The sequence below is a fragment of the Somniosus microcephalus genome, chromosome 24, assembly GCF_052327205.1.
Source record: "Somniosus microcephalus isolate GS21.2 chromosome 24, FLI_Smic_1.0, whole genome shotgun sequence".
NCBI lineage: Eukaryota > Metazoa > Chordata > Chondrichthyes > Squaliformes > Somniosidae > Somniosus > Somniosus microcephalus.
This window is the reverse complement of record NC_141010.1, coordinates 35,606,990-35,630,753: the sequence shown is the minus strand read 5'-3', so window position 1 is coordinate 35,630,753 and position 23,764 is coordinate 35,606,990. Positions and strand designations below refer to the sequence as shown.

Sequence of the window (23,764 nt, the reverse complement as noted above, 5' to 3'; positions counted from 1 at the left end):
CGCCTTTATTTCTCAGTTCACTACCGACATCCGGCGCGTGGCCGACAAGGACAACGTGGTCGCCGATTGCCTCTCGCGTGCGACGGTCCAGGCCGTCCAGCTGGGACTTGATTACTCACTCAATGCTGCTGACCAAGCGGCTGATCCGGAAACGCAAGCTTTCCGTACTGACTCCTCCTGCCTTCAGCCAGCGGATGTGCTTTTCCACTCGGCCGGCACCTCCTTGCTCTGCGACGTCTCCTTGGGGGACCCCCGCCCGATCGTTCCGCTGTCCTGGCATAGGAACGTTTTCGATGCCATCCACGGGCTTGCGCACCCTGGCATGAGGGCTTCACAAAAACTACTGGCGTCCAAGTTCGTCTGGAGAGGGATGCGCAAGGATGTCTGCAACTGGGCCAACACCTGCGTCGTGCGCCAGCGGGCTAAGGTGCAGCGGCACGTCAAAGCTCCCGTAGCCGTTTTCGAAGTACCGGAGCGGCGTTTCGATCACGTCCATGTCGACCTCGTTGGCCCACTACCGCCGTCACAGGGTTTCACACATCTCTTGATTATTGTCGACCGTACCACCAGGTGGCCGGAGGCCATTCCTTTGACGTCCACCACCTCCGCGGATTTCGCCCGGGCTTTTCTTTCCTCCTGGGTTGCACGTTTCGGCGTTCCGTCTGATATTTTGTCGGACCACGGGCCGCAATTCTCGTCTGCACTGTGGAACGCCGTAGCCTTGGGTTTGGGCACCAAGCTCCATCGGACCACGGCTTACCATCCGCAGGCAAATGGACTATGTGAGCGCTTTCATCGGTCCTTGAAGGCGTCGCTGCGGGCCAGCCTCCAGGGGGGCGCATGGATAGACAGGCTGCCTTGGGTGATGCTCGGGTTACGCACAGCGCCCAAAGAGGACCTGCAGGCATCGGCCGCCGAGCTGGTTTATGGACAGCCACTCCGGGTGCCAGGCGAGTTTCTTCCGTCACCAACGCGACCTTGGTCGGCAGCTGAACAACTGGAGGCCCACCGGGACGCAGCTCAATCTTTTAGGCCAATTCCGACGTCACATCACGGTTTGCCTGCGTCACATGTACTGCTGGAGCTTATACAGGCTAAATTCATTTTTGTCAGGCATGATGCCCACCGTAGTCCTCTCACATCTCCATATACAGGCCCTTACCAGGTACTGCAGGCGGGTGCCAAGAGTTTTTTAGTGGACGTCGGGGGCAAGCCTGACCACATTTCTGTGGACTGCCTCAAGGCCGCGCACCTGGACCTCTAGCGACCGGTCGAGGCAGCACAGCCACCGCGTCGTGGGCGGCCGCCCGCTGCCGCCACACCTGACCGGACTGTTCCGCAGGCCAGCTCATCGTCTGCCCAGCCCATTCCTCTCCGGGAATATCGGAGTCATTCAAACAGGCTTGTCCAACCTCCTCTGCGATTGACTTTTGTGGTTAAAGACACTTCTGGGGGGGCGCATGTGGCAAAGCCACCAAGGGACTCCTGTATGACTATATAACTGCCTTTAACAGAGTGCTACAGCACCTATGTTTGTTTACTGTTTGTAAATAACCCGTTCTCGGTAAGTTCCAGAACCAGCGCGATGACGTCATCACGTTGGTCACGTGACGTCCCGAACGGCGGGAAACGTGATGACGTCATGACGTCAGGCTGGGAGGTTCCCAGGTCAGACCTCGTGAAGCCAGCCTTAAGAAAAGACCTGTTTATTGTTTCTCCTGCATTCCATTGTTTGTTCTTTAGTTTACATTAAACTTCGTTTAATTATCGGACTGACTCGACCTCAGTATTTCAGCTAGGGATCTGACGATTCCTACAATGTCATAAAGAAACCTAACTAGCAGGAGAAAACCTACATGGATTAAAAAAAAGAAACTCAAAATATATCTGACTCAACTGTCCTGGCTCCAAATCTCCTTTAGAGTTTGAAACTCCTTTGCCATCACTTCCAGTTTTATTCACAATAATGTGAGTTGAATAGGAACTTACAGACATTCCCATGCTCAACCCCAGATTTATAGTGAAGGCGATCCCTGTCAGTTCATACAAGAGGAGGCCTTAATTAAACTACCTGTCCAATGCTTGCTCTATATTTTAATTTACAATTGAAATCCACTGGAGATTCATATCAGGCATCTGTATTAATGTGATAAATCAGCTTCCCATCTCAAGCACAGCTGAAGGGAGTCTAGGCCCCTAGCACTGGAAATTCCTTCCTGAACCTCTCTACCTCTCTCTCCTCCTGTGATGTCCCTTAAAACCTCCCTCTTTGCCCAAGCTTTTGGTCACCTGTCCTATTATCTCCTTATGTGGCTCGGTGTCAAATCTTGTTCAATAACGCTCCTGTAAGTGCCTTGGAATCTTTTACTATGTTAAAGGCGCTATATAAATGCAAGTTGTTGTTGAACTGGGAATTTTTAACTTGATTGGAGTAAATAACTCCCCACCTTCATATTTCCAATACTACAACAATTATGCTGAAAATGTCCTGTGAATGTGAATTTCCAGCCTATGTACATCTTTCAGTGAAATACAGCACATAACCCAATCATTGTGGGGTTCAGATCATGTCACAAATCCCCCCAAAAAAGCTTGAGCGGACTTATGTTTCGTAACAAATCCTAGAGAATGGGGCACCAAAACCCGCCAAGAAAGGCATTTGTTGCTTTTTCTACTTCATACACAAAGGCAGTGAATTTTATGTACAGTTTTTAAGCCACTCTCAATCTACATCTTTGGGTCTACCTCTGTGGAATTGATGTTTCTTTATGCTGCATCTTGACATGGAATTCTGAAGTGATAGAGCTATCTGCTAGCACTACAGTGGAAGCAGTAAGTGAATGAGAGTGGATGCAAAAATGATGTTAAATGTAATTTTAATTTCTGTGCTCAAACCTTGATTTCTGTACACTTCAGGCAACAGTGATTTTGTCTCAATGGAGCAGATGGAAGCGAGATACAAAAAATGCACACTCACAATTCAATAGGGTCGTGTTATTTTTTTCTGTCCTTCACTGCGCTCAAGGGTTGTGAATGAAGCCGATTGAGATCACATATATTGTTTATTTATATTGGCCGGGAATTTGCGCCCCTGATGACGGCGAACTGGCAGCGTTTGCCGTCATTTCGCCTTTGAAACTGACTGCAACATCAGGATTTAGCGCATGCGCAGCCTAACGCGAAAATCCTGAAGTTGCGGTCTGTCATTCACTGCTCCTCCACAGGCTGTGCTGTGCCCCCGCCCCCAGAGTTGGCAAGCAGTGTAATCTGTCAAATCGCAGAAACTGTCCAAAACTTTGGCTCTTCCACGGTAATACCACTGTTAAATACCCTATTAAAAGTTAGACCCTTTCAGATTAGGTGTAACTGGGATTTTAACAACGCATTGACTGCTAAACAAAGGTTATGACACTGTGGAGTGTCAAACTTATTCATTTTAATAAAAATTAGAATCTTTAAGAAACTTTAAAAAAAAAATAAAGTTTGTTCATTTTTCCTTCAGGTATGCCTTTTCCCCATGTGGGAGTCCTAATATTTATTTTGCTCTCTCTAACATTTAAAAAAAGTTAGAATCAAAGGAGCTTACCCATGTCCTGGTTTGCTGCCTGTGAGGATTCTGCGTTTTGATTGGCTGCTTAGACAGCTTGTTGATGCCGCAGTAGCTCTTCCCTGGGAATCCCCATTAGCTTCCGGTGATTTCAGTTACGCATCGGAAAAACCCGAACTTCTCGCCACAGGGATCGCAAGATCTTTGTGCGAAGCTTACCTCGGGGCCAGCGCCGAACGCCTTTGCTTCGCCGCTGACCGCAAATTACGGGCCACAATATTATATAAATCTCTGTAAACAAGGTGCGCTCTATTTAGGCCTGGTTGACAAATAGGCCCGGTAAAGTTTAATTTGACGGAAATCCAGGAGCGCATACAGTAATACTGCTTGCTGTCGATTACTGTGGTGCCGATTTGAGCACAAAATCAATGTCGAAGTCTATATCATTATTTCCATCACTTCTTTGAGGATCAAAACCAGAAAAATCCACTTATGGTGCTGGGGGTGGCTACCATCAGCTCATAGAATCATAGAATGGTTACAGCATGGAAGGCCATTCGGCCCGTCGGGCCTGTGCCGGCTCTCTGCAAGAGCACTTCAGCTAGTCCCACTCCCCTGCCCTTTCCCCGTAACCCTGCAAATTTTTTTCCTTCAGGTACTTATTCAAATCCCTTTTGAAAGCCATGATTGAGTTTGCCTCCACCACCCTTTCAGGCAGTGCATTCCAAACCCTATCTATTCGCTGCATTAAAAAGTTTTTCCTCATGTCGCCTTTGGTTCTTCTGCCAATCACCTTAAATCTGTGACCTCTGGTTCTCGACCCTTCTGCCAATGGGAACCGTTTCTCTCTACCTACTCGGTCCAGACCCCTCATGATTTTGAACACCTCTATCAAATCTCCTTTCAATCTTCTCTGCTCTAAGGAAAACAAACTCAGCTTCTCCAGTCTGGAGTCCCTCATCCCTGGAATCATTCTCGTAAACATAGAAACATAGAAGATAGGAGCAGGAGTAGGTCATTCGGCCCCTCGAGCCTGCTCTGCCATTCAATGAGATCATGGCTGATCATCCAAATTCAGTACCCTGTCCCTGCCTTCTCCCCATATCCCTTGATCCCTTTAGCCTTAAGAAATATATCCAACTCCTTCTTGAATATATTTAATGAATTGGTCTCCACTGCCTTCTGTGGTAGAGAATTCCACAGGTTCACCACTCTCTGGGTGAAGAAATTCCTCCTCATCTCTGTCCTAAATGGCTTACCCCTTATCCTTAGACTGTGACCCCTGGTTCTGGACTCCCCGGCCATCGGGAACATCCTTCCTGCATCCAGTCTGTCCAGTCCTGTTAGAATTTTATAAGTTTCAATGAGATCCCCTCTCATTCTTCTAAACTCCAGCGAGTATAAGCCCAATCGACCCAATCTCTCCTCATACGTCATTCCTGCCATCCCAGGTATCAGTCTGGTGAATCTTCGCTGCACTCCCTCCATGGCAAGAACATCCTTCCTCAGATAAGGCGACCAAAACTGTACACAATACTCAAGGTGTGGTCTCACCAAGGCCCTGTACAACTGCAGCAAGACATCCTTGTTCTTGTACTCGAACTCTCCCGCTACGAAGGCCAACATACCATTTGCCTTCTTAACCGCCTGCTGCACTTGCATGCTTACCTTCAGCGACTGGTGCACAAGGACACCCAGGTCTCGTTGCACTTCCCCTTCTCCCAATCTATTGCTGTTCAGACAATAATCTGCCTTCCTGTTTTTGCGTAAATCTTTTCTGCACTCTCTCTAAGGCCTTCACATCCTTTCTAAATGCGGTGCTCAGAATTGGACACAATACTCCAGTTGAGGCCGAACCAGTGTTTTATACAGGTTCATCATCATTTCCACGCTTTTGAACCCTATACCTCTATTCATGAAGCCTACGATCCCGTAAGCTTTTTCAACTGCTTTCTCAACTTGCCCTGCGACCCTCAACGATTTGTGCACATATACCCCCAGGTCTCTCTGATCATGCGCCCCCTTTAGGGTTGCACCCTTTAGTTTATATTTCCTCTCTTCATTCTTTCTACAAAAATATATCACTTTGTATTTTTCTGCGTTAAATCTCATCTGCCACGTGTCCACTCAGCCTGTTTATGTCCTCTTGAAGTCTATCACTATCCCCCTCACTGTTCACTATACTTCCAAGTTTTGTGTCATCTGCAAATTTTGAAATTGTGCCCTGTACACCCACGTCCAAGTCATTAATATATATCAAGAAAAGCAGTGGTCCTAGAACCGACCCCTGGGGAACACCACTGTATACCTTCCTCCAGTCCAAAAAACAACCTTTCACCACTACTCTCTGTTTCCTGTCACTTAGCCAATTTCGTATCCATGCTGCCACTGTCCATTTTATTCCATGGGCTTCAACTTTTCTGGCAAGCCTATTATGTGGCACTTTGTCGAACGCCTTTTGGAAATCCATGTACATCATGTCAACCACATTATCCTCAACAACCCTCTCTGTTACCTTATCAAAACACTCAATCAAGTTGATTAAACACGATTTACTTTAACAAATCTGTGCTGGTCTTTCTTAATTAATGTACACTTGTCCAAGTGACTGTTAATTTTGCCCCCGATTATTGTTTCTAAAAGCTTCCCCACTACTGAGTTTAAACTGACTGGCCCATAGTTGCTGGGTTTATTTTTACACCCTTTTTTGAACAAGGGTGTAACATTTGCAATTTTCCAGTCCTCTGGTACCACCCCCGTTTCTAAGGAGGATTGGAAGATTAAGGCCAGTACCTCCACAATTTCTTCCTTCACTTCCCTTAGCGTCCTAGGATGTATCCCATCTGGTGCTGGTGACTTATCTACTTTAAGTGCAGCTAGCCTTTCTAGTACTTCCGCTTTATAAATTTTTATCTCATCCAGTATCTCCTCTACCTCCTCCTTCACTATGGCAGGAGCTTCTTCCTTGGTGAAGACAGATGCAAAATACTCATTTAGTACCTCAGCCATGCCCTCTGCCTCCATGCATAGGTCTCATTTTTGGTCCTGAATCAACCCCACCCCAATGATATGCCTATAGAAGACTTTTGGATTACCTTTTATGTTAGCTGCCATTCTATTCTCAATACTCTCTTTGCCCCTATTATTTTCTTTTTCACTTCTCCTCTGAAGTTTCTATATTTAGCCTGATTCTCAGATGTATTCTCGACCTGACATCTGTCATGCGCGCTCTTTTTCTGCTTCATCTGACTCTATCTCTTTCATCATCCAGGGAGATCTGACTTTAGTTGCCCTACCTTTCCCCCTAGTGGGAATGTATCTCGACTGTACCTGAACTATTTCCTCTTTAAAGGCAGCCCATTGTTCCATTACGGTTTTGCCTGTCAATCTTTGATTCTAATTTACTCAGGCCAGATCTGTTCTCATCCCACTGAAATTGGCCTTCCTCCAATTAAGTATTTTTACTCTAGATTGCTCCCTGTCCATTTCCGCAGCTAATTTAAACCTTATGATACTATGATCACTGTTCTCTAAATGTTCACCTACTGACACTTGCTCCACTTGACCTACCTCATTCCCCAGAACTAGATCCAGCAATGCCTCCTTCCTCGTTGGGCCGGAAACATACTGACCAAGAAAGTTCTCCTGAACACACTTCAGAAATTCTTCCCCCTCTCTGCCCTTTACACTATTACTATCCTAGTCTATATTAGGATAGTTGAAGTCCCTCATTATCACTACTCTATAGTTCTTGCATCTCTCTGTAATTTCCCTGCAAATTTGCTCCTCCATATGTTTCCCACTAGTTGGTGGCCTATAGAATACACCGAGTAGTGTAATGGCACCTCTATTATTTCTTAACTCTAGCCATATAGATTCTGTCCTTGACCGCTCCGGGACATCCTCTTGCTCCAGCACTGTAACATTCTCCTTAACCAATACTGCCACACCACCTCCTATCTTTCCTTCCCTATCTTTCCTGAACACCTTATATCCAGGAATATTTAATACCCAATCCTGCCCTTTTTTGAGCCAGGTTTCCGTTATTGCCACATCATATTTCCATGTGGCTATTTGCACCTGCAGCTAACCAACCTTGTTTACTGTGCTTTGTGCGTTCACATACATACACTGTAAACCTATCTTAGACCACCCTGTGCTCTCACCCTATGACATGCCATGAAACTCTTCATGGTATTTTCCATGACTAGCTTTGCTGCCAGAATTCAAGGAGGAATTAGTGGGGTTGATTTTCATGTGTGGCGTACATCAGGCATGTGGTGGGTGGGTCAACTGCTGCACCCGCCCTAATACATCTGCTCTTCCTACCCGAATACATCCGCTCTTCCCACCCGAATACATCCGTTCTTCCCACCCGAATACATCCGCTCTTCCCACCCGAATACATCCGCTCTTCCCACCCGATTACATCCGCTCTTCCCACCCGATTACATCCGCTCTTCCCACCCGAATACATCCGCTCTTCCCACCCGAAGACATCCATTCTTCCCACCCAATTACATCCGCTCTTCCCACCCGAAAACATCCGCTCTTCCCACCCGATTACATGCACTCTTCCCACCCGATTACATCAGCTCCACCTGCCCAATTACATCAGCTGGCGGCCCAATTGATTTTCGTAATCTGGCCTCAGTTAAATTTGACTGGTGAGCTGTGAGCACTCATTGCACTGCTCATAGGCACCTCGCCGTTTGGGAGGGTGGGAAATCTGGCACTTTTTAAAGCCAGCCTGCACCTCTTAAAGGCGGGGTGTGGAAATTGTGTTCCTGGAGCAGCAGCCAAATTTTCGGCAGTCAGGGTATCCCAATATTTTGGTACTGCTGTGGACGTGCTTATTGAACAAGGCAGGGCCAGGAAGGAGTCCCTGTTTCCTTCAAATGGTAGACGGATGCCGAGCCAAATATATTAGGAGACAAGCGGAGAAGTGGCTGAGTGGGGCAGCATTTTTCCCAAGACCTGGCTGCAGAGCCATAAAAAATGTAATGACCTTACCAGGACTGCCAAGGTAAAACTGCTCTTCACATTTTGCTGACACTGAAAACAGCCATGCGAAACCAACCGTGATGCAAAATAACATAATTCTCACTATTTCTATTCATATCCTCGCAGGGCGATTTGCTAGTGCTGTTGGGAAGGATTTAAACTAGTTTGTCAGGGGGCTGGGAACCTAAGTGTGGGCCCAGAATGGAGAGAAACAAAGCTGGAAGTGCAAGTTAGAAAAGTAGTCAGCAAAACTAGTAGGGAGCAGAAAAAAAGGCAAACAGTAAAGAGGGTCAAAGTGCAGAAAAATATTAAACAGGCAAAGTTGAAGGCACTTTATCTAAATGCACGTAGCATTCGCAACAAGGTGGATGAATTAATGGCACTAATAGAAGTAAATGGGTATGATGTAATTGCCATTACAGAGACATGGTTGCAGGGTAAGCCAAGCTGGAAACTGAATGGTCCAGGGTACTCAACATTTAGGAAGGACAGACAAAAAGGAAAAGGAGGTGGCGTAGTGCTGTTAATACGGGATGAGATTGTTACTGTAGAGATAAAAGATCTTGGCTCGACTGATCGTGATGTAGAACTGGAATCAGTTTGGGTAGAGCTAAGAAACAGCAAAGGGTGGAAAACATTGGTGGGAGTTGTGTATAGAAACATAAAAACATAGAAGATAGGAGCAGGAGTAGGCCATTCGGTCCCTCGAGCCTGCTCCGCCATTTAATGAGATCATGGCTGATCATCCAAACTCAGTACCCAGTCCCTGCTGTCTCCCCATATCCCTTGATCCCTTTAGCCTTAAGAAATATATCTTACTCCTTCTTGAATATATTTAATGAATTGGCCTCAACTGCCTTTTGTGGTAGAGAATTCCACAGGTTCACCACTCTCTGGGTGAAGAAATTCCTCCTCATCTCTGTCCTAAATGGCTTACCCCTTATCTTTAGACTGTGATCCCTGGTTCTGGACTCCCCTGCCATCGGGAACATCCTTCCTGCATCTAGTCTGTCTAGTCCTGTTAGAATTTTATAAGTTTAAATGAGATCCCCTCTCATTCTTTTAAACTCCAGCGAATATAAGCCCAATCGGCCCAATCTCTCCTCATACGTCATTCCTACCATCCCAGGTATCAGTCTGGTGAATCTTCGCTGCACTCCCTCCATGGCAAGAACATCCTTCCTCACATAAGGCGCACAATACTCAAGGTGTGGTCTCACCAAGGACCTGCACAACTGCAGCAAGACATCCTTGCTCCTGTACTCGAATCCTCTCGCTATGAAGGCCAACATACCATTTGCCTTCTTAACCGCCTGCTGTATCTGCATGCTTACCTTCAGCGACTGGTGCACAAGGACACCCAGGTCTCATTGCACTTCCCCTTCTCTCAATCTATTGCCGTTCAGATAATAATCTGCCTTCCTGTTTTTGTCACCAAAGTGGATAACCTTGCATTTATCCACATTATACTGCATCTGCCATGCATCTGCCCAATCACCCAACCTGTCCAAATCATACTGGAGTTTCTTGGCATCCTCCTCACAGCACACACGCCCACCCAGCTTTGTGTCGTCTGCAAACTTGGAGATATTACATCTAGTTCCCTCATCTAGATCATGAATATATATTGTGAATAGCTGGGGTCCTAGCACCGATCCCTGCGGTACACCACTAGTCACTGCCTGCCACTCGGAAAAAGACCCGTTTATTCCAACTCTTTGCTTCCTGTCTGCCAACCAGTTCTCTATCCAAGTCAGTACCTTACCCCCAATCCCATGTGCTTTAACTTTACATGCTAATCTCTTATGCAGGACCTTTTCGAAAGCCTTCTGAAAGTCCAAATACACCACATCCACTGGTTCTCCCTTATCTATTCTACCAGTTATATCCTCAAAAAATTCCAGTAGATTAGTCTAGCACGATTTACCTTTCGTAAATCCATGTTGACTTTGTCCGATCCAGTCACTGTTTTCCAAGTGCTCTGCTATTACATCTTTTATAATGGACTCTAGCATTTTCCCCACTACCGATGTCAGGCTTACCGGTCTGTAATTCCCCGTTTTCTCTCTACCACCTTTTTTGAATAGTGGGGTTACATTAGCTACCCTCCAATCCATGGGAACTGTTCCAGAGTCTATAGAATTTTGGAAGATGACCAGCAATGCATCTGCTATTTCTAGGGCCACTTCCTTGAGTACCCTAGGATGTAGATTATCAGGCCCTGGGGATTTATCGGCCTTCAATCCCGTCAATTTCCCTAACACCATTTCCCTACAAATACTGATTTCATTCAGTTCCTCCCTCTCATTAGACCCTATGTTCCCGACATCTCTGGGAGGTTATTTGTGTCCTCCTTTGTGAAGACAGAACCAAAGTATGTATTTAATTGGTCAGCCATTTCTTTGTTCCCCATTATAAATTCCCTTGATTCTGACTGCAAGGGACCTACGCTTGACTTCACCAATCTTTTTCTCTTTACCTATCTATACAGGAAACTTTCGATTTACCGGCACCTAAATAACCGGAAATCTCGGTTAACCGGCAAAATTCAGGAGTAGGTTCAGGTAAGTTTTATTACTTGCCTTCCTCGATCTGTTGCCGTGCAAGGGTGTGACTGCAGCTGTTGCTAAGCTACAGAGATGCTTGGAGCTTGTGGCCATTGTTCTGAACCTGTGCAACAGGTTTGTTGCTTTATACGGAGCTGTCAGCTCCGTATCTTTTACTATAGCTTTCGGTTATCCGGAATTGTTGATGAACCGGCACCATGTCGGTCCCGTCGGTGCCGGATAAAAAAAAGTTTCCTGTAGAAGCTTTTACAGTCACTTTTTATGTTCCCTGCAAGCTTACTCTCATACTCTATTTTCCCCCTCTTAATTAATCCCTTTGTCCTCCTTTGCTGAATCCTAAACTGCTCCCGATCCTCAGGTTTGCTGCTTTTTCTGGCCAATTTATATGTCCTCTCCTTGGATCTTATGCTGTCCCTAATTTCCCTTGTTATAGGCCACCAAACAGTAGTGGTAATGTAGGGCACAATATCAATCAAGAAATTAGAAGTGCATGTCACAAGGGCAATATGGTAATCATGGGCAACTTTAATCTACATATTGACTGGGCAAATCAAATTACCACTAATGGTGTGGAGGACGAATTCTTGGAATGCATGTGAGATGGTTTCCTGGATCAGTATGTGGAGAAACCAACCAGGGAACAGGCTATTCTGGATCTGGTACTGTGTAATGAGAAAGGGATAATCAACAATCTTGTGGTAAAGGGCCCTTTATGGATAAGTGACCATAATATGATTGAATTTTACATTAAGTCCAATCTGAAACTAAGGTCTTCAATCTTAACAGAGGAAACTACAAGGGTATGAGGGACAAGTTGGCCATGGTAGATTGGAGACTACACTAAAAGGAATGAAGGTGGACATACAATGGCTAACATTCAAGGAAAGAATGCGTAATTTGCAACAAACATATATACCTCTAGGGCATAAAAACCCAAAAGGAAAAGTGATCCAACCATGGCTAACAAAAGAAATTAAAGCTAGTACTAAGTCAAAGGAGGAAGCTTATAAAGTTGCCAGAAAATGCAGTCAGGCTGAGGATTGGGATCTTTTTAGAAATCAACAAAGGGGGAACCAAGGAATTGATAAAGAAAGGGAAAATGGAATATGAGCACAAACTAGCAAAAAATATAAAAATGGATTGTAAAATAGATACAGGTAGACTATCCTTTATCCGCACTTCTGAAAACCGAAAAACTCTGAAAACTGAAAGTTTTTTTCTGGAGCGTAAGTCGTGCGCACGACATAACCCGAGTGGCACCAAACATGACCCGACGCGGCCGATGCTTTTCTGACCTGATTTGCGGGCCAGCTTAGCGTAGGAGTCAGCCGATATCTGGCTTTCCCACAACTGGTGGCGGCAGTCGAGCCCCAGACCCCCACTAAGTCAAGGAATTCAGATACGGAGCAGGGGGAGCTGTAAACAGACTGTGAGCGGTAGCACAGAGAAGCAGGAAGGGGAATGAGACACGGAACAGTCGCAAGAGGTAGCCTGAACTTTTTTAATTTATATTAAATACAAATACTAATTACCAAATTAACTTAATGTTCAGAGTTTCCCAGTCTGAAATAATACCTTCTGAAATCCGAAAATTTTCGAAAACCGAAACACAGCTGGTCCCAAGGTTTTCAGATAAGGGATAGTCAACCAGTATGTGAAAAGGAAGAGACTGGTGAAGGTAAATGTAGGTCCGTTACAGTCAGAGACGGGAGAATTTATAATGGTGAATGAGAAAATGGAAGAGAAATTAAATAAATACTTTGGGCTGGATTTTCATTGAGGAGGCGGGTAGGGGGTGGGACTACAACTTTCGAGGTTGTAGTCCCGCCTCCATCGAGTTCTAGCCAACCCACGCGATTTTGACTTGATTAACCTTGTTGAGCCCGCCCAGCAGGCTCAGCAGGCCAATTAAGGGCCACCCGGCAACAGGTGATGTCACAGATTGATATTTCATCTGTCAAGACCTTTTGACAGATGAAATATCAGTGTTTGACAGCTGTTTGAAGCTGTCAAACACTGACAATCTGTACTCCAGGTTAATTCCTTCCTCTCAGGATGATTTAGAGATCTCCCCGGAACAGAAAGCTGAATGCTGCAACTTTTGACAGCTCGCGGCTATTCTGCCGGTGAGATGAGGGACTCCCGAGACCTGAAGGAAGGAAGGCTGTAAAGGTAAGTACATGTAAGTAAAACTTCTTTAAACACTTTACACACACCAAACACACTTACCTCTGCACTCATACACCCATCACTCATCTGAACACCGGACATCTCGAACCCGCCAAGCCCTTCATCCTGACGGCCCGCCTCGCTAACTTGGCGTGGTTTGGAGCCGTCGGGAATCCCACATTTCACCAATGAAAATAGGGATTAGGCTAAAAACAGCCTGTTAACTACCTGTTAACAGGCAGTTAATTAGCACTAATCCCCTTCCCGCCTCGGGGAGGCGGGTCCCAGTGCGGGTCGGGTACCCACCTCCTTTGAAACTGGCATGGAGGTGGATTGGGGGCGGGATGGGTTCGTGCCCTCCGATTTCAGGATTTTAACCCCCCACACGCCTCCAATCCCGCCTCTACGGCCCAATGAAAATCCTGCCCTTTGTTCCCGTCTTCACGGAGGAAAACACAAAAAACCTCCCAGAAATACGAGAAAACCAAGGGTGTGGCGAGAATGAGTAACTTAAAGAAATTATTATAAAAAAAACAGTAGTAGCAAAATTAATGGGACTAAAAGTCGATAAATCCCAAGGACCGGATGACCTACATCCTAGGGTTTTGAAAGAGGTGGCCATTGGAATAGTGGACGCATTGGTTGTCATCTTCCAAAATTCTATAGATTCTGGAATGGTTCCTGCAGATTGGAGAATAGCAAATGTAACCCCGCTATTTAAGAAAGGAGGGAGAGAGAAAACGAGGAACTACAGACCTGTTAGCCTCATATCAGTAGTTGGGAAAATGCTGGAATCTATTATAAAGGATGCAATAACTGGGCACTTAGAAACTAATAGTAAGATTGGGCAGAGTCAACATGGATTTATGAAAGGGAAATCCTGTTTAACAAACCTATTGGAGTTCTTTGAGGATGTAACTAGTGGAGTAGACAAAGGGGAACTGGTAGATGTGGTGTATTTGGATTTTCAGAGGGCCTTCGATAAGGTCCCACACAAGAGGTTGGTGAACAAAATTAGGGCACATGGAATTGGGGGTGATATACTAGCATGGATTGAGAATTGGTTAACAGACAGAAAACAAAGAGTAGGGATAAACGGGTCTTTTTCAGGATGGCAGGCTGTGACTAGTGGGGTATCGCAAGGATCGGTGCTTGGGCCCCAGCTATTCACAATCTATATCAATGATTTGGATGAGGGGACTAAATGTAACATTTCCAAATTTGCTGATGATACAAAGCTAGGTGGCAGTGTCAGTTGTGAAGAGGATGTGAAGAGGCTTCAAGGGGATCTCGACAGGTTCGGTGAGTGGGTGAGAACATGGCAGATGGAATATAATGGCCCAGTAATTCCTCTCCCAACACGTGAGTATGGACGGGGTACTCACACGTGTGCCCGGAGGAATTGCCGGTTTTCAGCATGCACAGCGCATGTGGGGAAAACCGACATTTCCTCTCCTCTGACCCAAGGAGTCAAGAGGCTGAACGCGTGCAACTACACAGGCAGCGCGTGCGACTTGGATTTCCTTTATTTTTAGAGAGTTGCGCATGTGTAAAGGCCTCCGGTTTTTATGCATTGAAAAACCACACGTAAGTACTTAGTTTTACAGGTAAGTGGTCTATTAATACAATTTATAAAAAAAATTTCCACAGGTTTATTATTTTTAAAGAATTTACAGTAAGGTAAGTTTAGTTTTAGCCCCGATTTTTTATATAATAATTTTTTTCAAATTTCCAAATTGTTGTTTAAAATAGTTTTTTTACAGTTATTTATGGTTCATTTAAGTAGTGCAATGTTTTTTTAAATTTTCTTTCAAGTTTAAGTACTGTTTTGGGGCCAGGAGTTTTCATGAGTTTGACAGCTCTCACTATCAAACTCATGAATGAACTTTTGCAATCTCCCATTGGTTGCCCTGTGCTCACGTGATCCCAGCCAGCTCATCGCACTAAGTACGCCGCTGGGCCATGCACGCACAGCGCGGCAGGACCTCAAGCGGGCCAGTGAGAGGAAATGCAATGCGGGCCAGGATTGAAATGTCAGCGCGCCGGGTAAGTGCACATCGGGGGCTTGCACGCGCGGCAAGCTCCCGATCCTAATTTCAGGGCCAATGTTGATAAATGTGAAGTTATCCACTTTGGTAGAAAAAACAGAAAGGCAGAGTATTTCCTAAATGGTGAAAGATTGGGGAATGCAGATGCTCAAAGGGACCTGGGTGTCCTTGTACATGAGTCACTGAAAGTGAATGTGCAGATGCAGCAAGCTATTAGGAAGGCAAATGGTATGCTGGCCTTCGTTACAAGAGGATTTAAGTACAGGAGTAAAGAAGTCTTACTCCAATTATATAGGGCCTTGGTGAGACCACACCTGGAGTACTGTGTACAATTTTGGTCTCCTTACCTAAGGAAGGATATACTTGCCATAGAGGAAGTGCAACAAAGGTTCAGGAGATTGATTCCTGGGATGGCGGGACTGTCGTATGAGAAGAGATTGAGTAAACTAGGCCTGTATTCTCCTGAATTCAGAAGAATGAGAGGGGATCTCATTGAAGTATACAAAATTATTACAGGGCTTGATAGGGTGGATGCTGGGAGAATGTTTCCCTTGGCTGGGGAGTCTAGAACCAGGGGCCACAGCCTCAGGATAAAGGGTAGGCCATTCAGGACTGAGATGAGAAGAAATTTCTTCACACAGGGTGGTGAATCTTTGGAATTCTCCACCCCAGAGGGCTGTGGAGGCCCAGTCATTGGGTATATTCAAAACAGAAGTCGATAGATTTCTGACTAGTAAGGGCATCAAGAGATATGGCGATAGGGCCGGTGAATGGAGTTGGGGCAGAAGATCAGCCATGATCTCATTGAGTGGCAGAGCAGGCTCGACGGGCCGAATGGCCTACTCCTGCTCCTATTTCTTATGTTCTTATGTTCTTATTTACCCTACAACGTAAGTGTGGGTTCCCTGCCTCAGTCGGGGCCTGCATTTTGTAATGAACCGGGAGAGCATGGGCACGTCAGTGGGCAGAATTCACCACATATTCCTAGCTAATGGGTGAAATTCCATCGATTTTGAAGGAATTCAGCCTGGGTTACAAACATCAAATAGGTCAGATTACAGCTGACACATTGTTTAAAATTTGCTTGTAACTTTTAACAGGAAACGGACTGGAAAGACATATTTGCAGAAATTGAAATGACAATTGTTTTGTTGATTTATCTGGAATCAACTGTGTTTCCTGAAAGCAAGAATTTATCAAATGCCAACTTTTATTTCTTGGTCTTTTGAATGAGTCGATTTTATATTCACTTTTGTAGGTTTCTCTTTGTTAATTACTAATAAGAGTAGCATTCAGGTCATTTTCCCCGTCCAGTTTTATCACCTCCTCTCCTGAAGGTACTGACACTTGCTGGCGTCACAGGTTTCACTAGCCCATGGAATCGGACCCAAGTGGTCATTATTCGTGCATTAGCCTGGATAGTGCTGTCAGACTATTCAACCTTGGGGACATCAGAGTCCATTACATCCTGTCCTCACCTGATATCTTGATCACTATCTAGTCAGTCCTTTAAAACTGCATGTGTGCATAGCAGGAGCCACGAGTGATTTCTGCCCTTCCTAGTGCAGAGACACCGAGATCAATCGCAGCATCCTTGGTGCCGTCCTGACAGAGATCAGTTATCTGAGCAGAGACCAGGGCACAAACCTGAGACCTTGGTGGCTCAGTGCTACACCAGAAAGTGCATTTATCAACCATGCCATTGAGGGAGCACTGAAATTCTTTAGAAAGGTTAAACGGCATCTTCTTTTAGCTGCAGTAATTTAAAAACGGCCAAGCGGAAATATGTTTTTAAAAAAAATCTTTTGGGTAGATCAGAATGGACGGTTAGATGGAATTTACTGTCAAGACTCAATATTATTTTAATCTGGAAATGTAACTAAATGTAAGTAATGCAAACACATTTGGCAATGGGAATTTTGCTAAGTAATTAAAGCTGCTGGATAAACCAGTAATGTAGTCAAGGTATAAATATAGCATCAAGTAAATTACAGCACAGAGGTCATTAGGGCTGGTGTGCCTGTGCCAGTGTCAGCTTTGCAACTGGAGCTATCTACTCTAATCTAATTTCCCTGCCCTTTCCCTATATCCTTTTATATTATTACTTTTCAAATTACTTATCCAATTCCCTTTTAAATTATGTTATAGACTTTGGGTCAATAGCCACCTGTGGTAAAGCATTCCAGGTTCCAATAGTGGTGAAAAAAATTCCATCTAATATCCATCTTCATTCTTCTCGTGACAATCCTGTCTCTCTGCCCCTTTGGTACCAATTCTCCAACCAGTGGAAGCAATCTTTCACTATTTACCTTGTCAACACTTTTCCTAATTTTTAAAACCTCTATTAAATCTTCCATTAACTCTTTCTGTTCCAGGAAAAAAAAAACTAAATTTTTCAAACCTTTCCTAATAACTCTCATTCCTGGTATAATTCTAGTGAATTTTCATTGTACCATTTCCATGGCTCTAATATTCTTCCTATAATGGGTTGTTTAGAACTGCACGCAATATTCCAATTGTGGGCTAACCAATGTCTTTCACAAATGTAAAATCACTTTCTTGTTTTTCTATTAAATGCCCCATGTATAAAATCCAGAATCACTTTTCGACCTGCTCCCATCTTTAGATTCTATGGCCCTGATTTAAAGAGGAGCACGAGCACATTGTGTGCGAGCCCCAAAGCGGGCAGCGCACCAAGAGAGTCCAGGGACATGGAGGTCCTGCCAATTTTAACGGCTGGATCTCAATAACATAAATGTTCCCAGCGCCCTACCCCAAACCGGCCAGATCTACTACCTGGCTGCTGGGTGGTAGCAGGAATTTGGCGGCTAGAGGATGCAGCCGGGGACCCGTGGGAATGGTCCCCAGCAGTCAGTGGGGAGAGGGGTCCGGAGGCGAGCGGGCGTTGCAGCCACGATCGGGGATTGGGTTTCCACCGCGATTGGCGTCGGGTTCCACCACATTCACGGAGGGGGGGGATACCGGGGCTGGGGAGGCCCAAGGACTCCTTCCGGGGTTTGGGGGGAGCACTCCTGACAATGTCATTTTTAAAATTTACCTTGCCCTCTTCTGGCCAAGTGACACCTCCCGCTGTGGTTCGGCTCTCGGGTTTTACATAGTTTGGGACTCAAGCCTGACTAGACGTTAGGATCACGTCGCGGCACTGGTAATGTTATCAGGGCCACGATCTTTGAAATTAAAGTGGCCCCCCCGCCTGCCTGCCTTGGCCAATTTGAAAATTGGCAAAGCTGAAATAGCACCAAAAGGGAACAGAGTGACCTCAGGCCGTTAAGTCGATTCGGCCTAATCTTAACCCTTTCCATGCAACATTATCGCTGGGTGAGGGGGGATTAAAATCAAGGCCATATGTACCTAAATCCCCATTTTCTTCACTCTAGCAAGGGTCTTATTGTTTAGGGTGTAATTTCTTTCACAATGTTTCTAGTAGAATATACTATACATTGAACTGTATGTGCCACTTATCGGCCCACTCAGGTAACCTGTCTATGTCCCACTGCATTCTTCCTTACAGTTTGTTATGACCCATCTGCCCTAATGTCTTCTTCTTAGGCAGTCCCTCGGAACCGAGGATGACTTGCTTCCACATTAAAAATGAGTTTGCAGGTGACTGGTGAGTCCAATGCGGGACCTACAGTCTCTGTCACAGGTGGGGCAGACGGTGGTTGAAGGGACAGGTGGGTGGGGTGCTTGGGTTGACGTGCGCGCCTTGCGCTGCCTGCGCTTGGCTTCCGCTTGCTCCCGGCGAAGAGACTCGAGGTGTTCGGCGCCTTCCCGGATGCTTCTCCTCCACTTTGTGCGGTCTTGGGCCAGGGATTCCCAGGTGTCGGTGGGGATGTTACACTTTTTCAAGGAGGCTTTGAGGGTGTCCTTGAAGCGTTTCCTCTGCCCACCTGGGGCTCTCTTGCCATGCCGGAGTTCCAATGCCCTAATGTACATCTCTGCATATAACCTTGAGCTTACTAATTGAAAATGCTTGGCCCTTTCACTGTACTGATTTTTAACCTTCCCTCATATGCTATAAGATTTGTCCCTCTTCTCTTCCTTAATAGTTTAAGTACCTCACCGCTGCTTTATTTGCATGAATTAACAAGTCATTATAATTTAGTTAAAAAAAAATCATGACATACCAGCTTCAAAAATGGAAGTTCACATTTGATAATTGTCTGTGTTGGGAAACATAATGAGCTCTAGATAAATATACTCCTGATTCAAACAAAACTCTGATCATAGCATAGAAAACAAATGGAACAAACCACTTCCTACAGTATTTGTTCTCACTATAGAATTCCAATGGACTAAGCCACTTCCCACTTATTCCCATTCTATTGAGATTGCAATGGAAAAGCACTTCCTATTCACTCCCACTGTACAGAATTCTTGATCTAAGTATAACATTAAAATATAAAATCCCATTCCAAGCAAAAGAATTGCACGTTTTGGAAGTCCTATGATGTTTGATTAATCGTATGTCTATGTTCGGCTTAATATCTTTTTAATGTTTTCACTGATTTGCTGAATCAATGGACTGAAATACATGGGTTTTCTAAGCTATTTTTATCTGAGTTGATGGAACTCCTGATCAAATATAATTCTTATTAAAGTACAATTTTTTTTTTACAAACAATGTTTTTCTTTAATCAACATCCAAAAAAACACTATGCAATTTATGCATTTATTCTAAATTAGATATGTATTTGAAGGTCCAAAAAAGACAATGGAAGTGAATTTGCCTCCTAGGCAAAAGTGACCTCTTTCAGGAAGAATGCACAAATTCTTGCAGGAACCGTCCTGAAGCAAGCAACAACCATAGGGTAAAAAATGACTGCTCGGTTCATCTAATGCATGACAATCAAATTAGTTTTGAATATGCCAGAAGGTACATTCAGAAATTTGAAAATAGTGAAAACTACATAAATTGGAAATAATATATTAACCTTCTGAAGGCTGGAGCACAGTTTTTTTTTGCATCAGATCATTAAATATGACAAGGTTTACTATTGAAAAGAGAATTCAGCCCTCCAGGGAACAACATCCAAGATTCACTTTGCAATTACAATCTTGTCATCACAAGCTATGTCTGTTGAAACAAGATAGGGGCTATTTATTTGCTCGACTTTCTAAACATTTAAAATCTCACTGTGTCTGAAAAGACATTGACCACAGCAGATTACCAAGGGACCAAGCTCAGGTTAGATTTTCTTTTAAAATTCAATGCCTTTGAATTGAACCTTAAGAATAATCATATCCTTCATTAATGCCACTGGAAAAAGACTGAGTGCACAATAAAACTGGATGGCCTAGAAATTCACTATAGCCCCGTTTGGGGCGCCAGCCTCGCCAGGGCGTTAAAAGTAGCGCCCCGGAAGCAGTCGCGGCCGCCCACCGGAAATTCAGTTGAAGCGCCCCAGAGGGAAGCGCGGCGCTACTGGAGGCGCCCCGCATCCCTCTTGGGGCGCTGCAACTGAATATTGCTGCGCAACGTGCCGCAGCGCCACATGCTGCGGCACGTCGCGCTGCGGTACTGCAGGCCTTCCTCCCCCTCTTAAAGGGGAGGGAACTTGTGCAGCGCGATCTGGGGCCCAGCTGGGCCCCCGAGAATCGCGAGTGCTGACAAAAGAGCCCAGCACCTAGGAGAAGTGCCGGGCTCTTGGAACGCAGCCGGCACTCTGCGGGGGGTGCTCAGGAGGCAGGGGACGGCAGCGCGGAGAGGTGCTGGCAGGCGGCCAGCAACAAAAATGGCCGCCCCGCACCTCTCCTTTAATTAGTGCCTCTACCGCCGCAGGTAGGCCCCCCTGAACCGGTCGCACATAGCGTCCGGCGTTAAAGCAGGGGGCGCATCTAAATATCGCGATCGGGGCATCAGCGGGGCGCTGCGCACACCGATGATGTCATCGGTAGTGGCGCAGCGCTAACGGCTAGCGCCGCCATTAGTGTCCCGCTGAATTTAGCAGGAGGCGTGGCCAGTGGCTTCCGACCCACTTAACGCCCTCTTAAGGCGCTAACGGGTGGCGCAGCCCACTGAATTTCTAGGCCGATGTGTTTTAAAACGATATGGTAGCACACTAGAGTTGGAGCTCCAATGCATTACACCAAAGAGTGGTGGGGTACGAGTTTATTCCTCACAATCCGAATGGTGCTAACGAAGGGAAGAGATAAGTGCTTCTTCTTAGAGGAGAGGTGGAATTTAGTGCTGCATCATTCAAGGCTAATTTCATACACTTTGTAGTCATTCATTCAAGAGTCACATTGGTAGAGGGTTGGGGGCTAATTGTCTGCTTGCTGTCTTAACTGGGAACATATGCATGATATTGTAGGGGACATGGAGACTAAAACAGGAAGAAATATATATTTATTTTCAGTGAAACACAGATGACATGTTGGTTTCCCAGCATGTTGGCGCACCAACATATAGCATCACTAATTGATATGACATGATCTCCCCACTATGAATGCCCAGAGTTCCAAATCTTAATTACATCATGTGGGGAACCCTGAGCTGACTGCCAGAGTGCGAGAGGAAAACTGGAGGAAGCAGTTGCTCTTTCACACATCCTAGCAACTGGTTGCAAAGCAGCATCAGTAAAAATTTGGGGGCCGATCACCCAGACTTGCACCTTGAATGGGGATGGCGCATGGCTGGGGAGATCCAATTGGAGAAAGAAGAAAACAATTACTTTAAAATAGTTTTGTTGACAAAACAAAATAACACATTTACATGTTACATTAATGGAATATATTAATGTCAATTACAATGTTCATGACAACAACAGATTCAGATTTGATGATAATATCCTTCTGACTTTCACCAGGCTCCTGTTTCTCTTCTACCTTCTGTGCATGTCTTTCTTACAGCACTTTCCTAATAGTAAAAAGTCTAGACTACCTTGAACCTGTAAGATGCTGGGACATCTGTAGCCTAGGAATCTGACATGTGAATCTATACAATGCCTGGAGGCAATCATGCTTTCCCTCCTCCTTTGATTCCGCATGAGTCAAAGATACCATTCAAGAGCCTATAAACTAAGAGGGGACATACATTCTCTCACCACCAACCAAATGTGACCTAGAGCTGATAATTTATCTAATAGATCTTTGAAAGGTACAATGCTTGTTTCTCATCAATATTTGGATTTATATAGTGATTTCCGTGTTAAAGTTCTTCACACTGTGAATTACTTTAGGAGTGCAGGTCCTGTTGTTACATAGGCAAACGTGATAGTCATTCTGCCTCAGCAACGACCCACAACTAGAATTGAGGTTAATCTGTTTCCTTGGTTGGTATTTGTTAAGGGAAGAACCTTGAACAGGACACCAGAAGAATACCCTTATATTCTTTTATTCATGCCATGGGATCTTTAACATCCACTTGGACATGCAGATCTGAAGGGCGATACCTCCAACAATGCAGCACTCCATCAGTACATTTTTTTTAATGCCCCAATAACTTTTCTCCATGGTTACTGGAAGCAGTGTCCAAGAGATAAATCTTTAATTCCTGCAGACTCCAGGACAACCCTGCAGTGTTGGTAACCCTGCTCTCAGCAGTGACTTTGAGCAGGTAGAGCAGGTGCTCTTTCTGCCGCCCACCCGCCTGAAGTTAAAATCGACTCCCGCATCTAATATTAGTATTAAATATTTAATGTGCGGTATAAAGAGATTACATGATGATCAATATGATCTATCTGGGGTACAGTAAGCAATTATAAAGTCATTTAGTTTCATTGGAAAAAATATTCCCTAATAACAATCTGGGTTGAACTCAAAATGCTTTAAATAAACTTAGCCAACAAAAATGCTGGTACTGTACTACTTAAGAACTGAACAAGATCTATAAAAAAACATTTTGTAATGTTTAAACTAAACACTGCCTTGGGAAACTTTAACACTGGTAGGGCCAGATAGAGGCCTTGTTAATAAAAACTCTTCTAATGGGATTCTGGAGAACATTACAGTGTGGTCTTAAATTAGTTTACTGGTCACTGGAGATTAAGTAGAGAAAAATGGATACCGTGGCCAAATTGTTAGGCAGTATTCTCATCAAAGTGGTTAAGGTAGCAATATAAGTAGTGGAAGCTGGGAACAAGTGAGAAATAAGTGGGCTGAGCTACGCAAGGCAAGTGTGCTAACATGTTGGATTATGATGCTTCTTAACTGCACTTCTGTTTAACCACCAGCGAGGAAATATATTTTTACTTTGACAACTATTCATCTTTCTAAATGCACAGGCCTGCTCATATTGTCCCTGGACACTGTGTGATGTTGTCATAATGATGTGTTGATGTAGCAATAAGCACCAATTATACAGCCAGCACAAGGAACCTGAATGTCGTACATTCACACACCCTAGAAGATGAGTGATTGCCTGGGCATTTAATGGCATCCATCTTCTGTTACATTCCTTGTTCCAG

At 44.9% G+C, this 23,764-nt stretch overlaps 1 protein-coding gene across 4 annotated transcripts in view; it reads right to left on the bottom strand.

Moving 5' to 3' along the window:
• znf385c (zinc finger protein 385C) overlaps nucleotides 1-23,764 on the bottom strand; it is a 688,258-nt gene that overhangs the window by 188,818 nt on the left and 475,676 nt on the right. The gene's annotated exons all lie outside the window — the stretch shown is intronic.